Here is a 4,982-nt window from a genome sequence, read left to right on the forward strand (position 1 = left end):
GATCATCCTTACCTAAGGTGCAATTATGGCAAAACAAAAGAAACTACACTTCACAACTCACAAATCATCAAGTTTTTGAAACAACAAGATATACATTTTTATAAAAGATAACCACGAATTATTACCATGCATCAAGGAGCATTAATTAATATTAACACCTTATTCCTAATGAAATTAAAGCTTACTAACAAAATCTTTCCAAATGATCAAAATCTTCCAACATTCCAAGAGAAATTTACATGCATGCATGTCTTCGAGTTTTACCAATCAAAGCAACATGTTTTCTAAATATATATCACCATGAAATTGACATGCAAGCCTATAATAAGCTATATCTAGATGATCACTTAGCATGCAAAGGATTTTATCAAGACTTCACTAAGATTTTCATGTTATCATCACAAAAATATACAAAGTGGAATTTGACAACCAAAACACCATCCATTCGGCTCCTATCAAGTCATGGCCGAATGGATTAGGGTGAAAACAACAATTGCATGACTGTAACATACTCATGTCTAGCCATTCTCAACCCTTTTGCTACTATAACTCATGGTGAAATCCTTGAATTCACAAGAATCAAGGATATTCACTTGGAGTTTTAACAACACACCACCATGCAAGGTCAACACATAAGTTTTTCTACTCTAAACTCTTAAGATATACAAGGACAACATGTAGGGAGTAGGATTACTTGATAATAGGATGATTGTTTGAGTGAGAAATGAAGAAAGAAGGGGATGGGGGCTCGGTTTTTGGGAATTGCCGAGAGGGGAGGGGGAAAAAGCCGAGAGGGAGGGGAAGAAGGAGATGAGAGTGAAGTGGTGGGGTGAAGTGAAGTGATGATCACTTCTTTGAGTTGTTTTTATGTCTTGATTTGACTATAATGTGAGTGGGTTTGAGAAATGACAAGGGTATCCTTCTAGCTAGAACTAAGCTAACTTGTATGCAAGGTCAAGGAGGTAATTTGGCTACTAGTTCATGAGTTAGTGGGTTTGGAATTGTCCTCTTTGTCCTTGAAAAGAATGAAAGGGTGGTTTGCATGCAAGGGATTTCTTGTAATTTGCTAAATATGACAACTAAAATTTATAAAGATTTTTTTTATAAAATAAAATACAAGTTCAAAAATTATAAAATTTATACCATAAAATAACTTGGATTTTTAGAAATTTTATAAAACTACTTTTGAATTTTGTGAACAAATAACTTTTTTTAAAAAGATATTTATTCAAGGTTTAAGATATTCCTTATAAATCAAAAATGAAAGAAATAATTAAACTTTTGATTTGAAAAATCATATACCACATATTGAAAATTTAAGACGCAGATATTCTCATTCACACAAGCATACAATAGTTGAATATATTGGCATTCGGCTTTATAATTACACCGAATTTTATAATTAATATTACACGGAAATGCCGGTTGTAACATAAATAAAGTCTGGACCCTAGTGCCAAGACCAAAGAACAGATCAGTTGTTGGTACAAAATGGGTGTTCAGAAACAAAACTGAGAGTGATGGCATAATTACAAGGAATAAAGCAAGACTGGTTGCTAAAGGCTACTCTCAACATGAGGGTATTAATTATGATGAAACATTTGCACCAGTTGCTAGATTAGAAGCCATAAGGATCTTTTTGGCTTATGTTGCTCACAATAAGTTTAAATTCTTTTAAATGGATGTGAAAAGTGTTTTTCTCAATGAAGAATTGGAAGAAGAGGTATATGTTGAACAACCTCCAGGCTGTGTAGATCCTAAATTTTCCAATCATGTCTACAGTCTTGACAAAATATTTTATGGCCTTAAGCAAGCTCCAAGAGCCTGGTATGAGACTTTAGCTCAATTCCTTCTGGAAAGTGGATTTCACAGAGGCACCATTGACAAGACTTTATTCTACCTCAACCATGGAAATGACTTACTTTTGGTACAGATATATGTTGATGATATCATATTTGGTTCTACTAATTCTAAATTATGTGAGAAGTTTGCAAAGCTAATGCAGTCAAGATATCAAATGAGTATGATGGGAGAACTCAGCTATTTTCTGGGTCTTCAAGTCAAGCAAACTGAAGAAGGCAATTTTATCTGTCAATCCAAGTACACCAGAAATTTACTGAAGAAATTTGGAATGCAAGATTGTTCAATTGCATCCACTTCCATGGCCACTGCAACCAAGTTAGATAAGGATACTGGTAAATCAGTAGATATTACCAACTACAGAGGTATGATTGGCTCCTTACTCTATCTAACTGCAAGTAGACCTGATATCATGTATGCTACCTGTCTTTGTGCAAGATTTCAGGTTGATCCAAGAGAACCTCAGTTATTAGCTGTGAAAAGAATTTTTAAGTACCTTAAGGGTACAACTGATCTAGGATTGTGGTATCCTAGGGAATCAGATTTTAAGCTAATTGGTTACTCAGATGTAGATTTTGCAGGATGCAAAATAGACAGGAAAAGCACTAGTGGAAGCTGCCAATTTCTTGGAGGAAGATTGGTTTCTTGGTTTAGCAAGAAACAAAAATCAATTTACACATCAACTGCACAAGCATAATATATTGCTGCAGGAAGCTGTTGTGCACAGATTCTTTGGATGAAGAATCAGTTACTGGATTATGGGTTAGAATTTTCTAAAATCCCTATTTACTGTGATAATCAAAGTGCTATTGCTATGACAGGTAATCCAGTTCAACACTTAATAACAAAGCACATCAGCATTAGGTACCATTTCATAAGGGAACATATGGATGAAGGTACCGTGGAATTGCATTTTGTTCCAACAGATCAACAGCTAGCAGATATCTTCATAAAACCACTATATGAAGCTACTTTTATAAGATTGGTAAATGAACTTGGAATGGTTTCAGGTTCTTTCTCTAAATCTGCTTAGTTTTTGTTCTCATGCATCAGACTTTATGATCAGTGTTTACAGATTGTATTATCTATTTGTAATCTGTGCTTAATTTGAAAATTCATTAAATATTGATTGTTATCTGATGTGGATTTATGTACTCTGATAAGTGTTTTGAATGTTCTGTGACTATTCAATCCAATGAGGATAACTGTGCTAGATGCTGACCTAAGTAGTCTTTAACATACTAGAAATCCCATGTTTGAATTAGTTGTTTACGTGGAAACTCATTAACACAAGCAGATTCTGATATTGAGCTTAGTCAAGTTTACTTTGTGTATCTTATTACTAAGTCACAAACTAGATTCTTGTTTCTTATCTATCAAATTCTGATGTCAGTAAAGCTTAAGAATGAACTAAGTGCTGATAAGCCTCACTTATCACAAGAAAAGAAAAGAATAAAATTTAGGTACTCCTTTGAGATCTAGAGTAAAAATGTGGAAGGGAAGACCCAAGTGCATTGCTGGTATTAAGTTATATGCATTAGAAAAGAAATTTTTTTTCTTGGTGACTTTTCACACTCTATGATTACAGGAGAAATACTCTGATGACAACATAAATTCTAATAAGCAATCGTGACTCACTTACACTGAGAAGCCACTGTAAAAAGGAATTTCAAAAGATGCATAAAATGAGCACAAACAGTTGAGGTGGACTCTTGCATAAATTTGTTCTATAGTAGACATAATGACTGATGACAGATTTTAAGCATTTTTCTTAGTTATGCTTATTTCTGAGATGTACTGAAGTTTGTCAGACTTTAATCTTTATATGATATTTTGCTGAATGCACACACACTTTCACTCCATATGAATGATGAAAATTACTGTGGTGATTAAGTTGTTTTTGACAAACAGTTAAGTGTCATTTGCATAAATTCTGAGGACAAGTTCTGATGGAAGTTCTGTTGATTTAATTCTGAAGAAAATAAGTCAGTATTTGTATGAAGAATTACAGAACAAGATATTCACTTTTTGAGTACAGAAGCCATGTTCTGATGACTGTTAAAATCTGATATAAGTTAAGTTCTGATATTAAATCCTGATGGAATCTTTGATGCTTACGTGACATTTTTCTTTACTTGACTTATTTGTGATAAAATCTGAAACAATCATATTTAAATCAGAATAAATTTGGGTGAGATAAAAACAATCATAATCATTATGGGTTAGTGGTTAACGTATATGTCCTGAAAAACAGCATGTGTACGGTAATTATTGCCTATTTTACGTGCCCATTAACTCCTGCTCTAAACTGTTTATTGACTATTCACACGGTTCCAGGTGTAAAGTGTATCCCATGCTTCAAAAATATAACTGTTGAGTGGAGAGAGTATATATATGGGAGTTAACAGATTTTCTAATCTTTTACTTAATTTTCTATTTTTCATCTCTCTTATTCTCTCTCTCTCTAATATTCTCTGAAGCGTTTTCTTTCAGGACTTTTGACAAACACTTTGCAAACACTCTCTTTCTCACTTAATTTCTTACAGAGATGGCACCAAATGACGTAATTTTCAATGAAGCTAAGTTTGTTCCTAACAACTACTCCACCATTCTTAGCAAGGCTGAAGCTCCATCGGAACTTCGCTTTATTCAGGTTTTTCTCGCTAATTCTTATATTGGGTATGCTTTAACCCAACCTGAAGTAATCTTTGGAACCCAAGTGCTGGAGTTTTGCAGAAGTGGATTATATGATGATGGTGGTGCTCAAGGGTCCCCAAGTATTATCTTTTCATCAGGGGAGGATGAGCATGTCGTGACATTGGCCACGGTTCGACAAGCACTGCAGCTGCCTGAGAACTGCGTTTACTCTACTGTTGAGGAGCCAGTTCTTTAAAATATGATGGCCAGTCTGGGGTATGAAATGACATTGGCTAAGCTGGGTCAATTGAAGAGACCTTACATAAGGAGGGAATGGAGTTTCTTCTTTGACTGCATTACTAAGGCTTTTGCAAACAAATATTCTAACTTCGATGCAATCCTCATATTCAGTCAAAAAATCGAGTATGCTCTCATTAATCAAACTGATTTTGATTATGCAAGTGTTATTTTAGGCTTTATTGGGG

This window comes from Apium graveolens, chromosome 2 (assembly GCF_009905375.1).
Source record: "Apium graveolens cultivar Ventura chromosome 2, ASM990537v1, whole genome shotgun sequence".
In the NCBI taxonomy this organism is placed as follows: Eukaryota; Viridiplantae; Streptophyta; class Magnoliopsida; order Apiales; family Apiaceae; genus Apium; species Apium graveolens.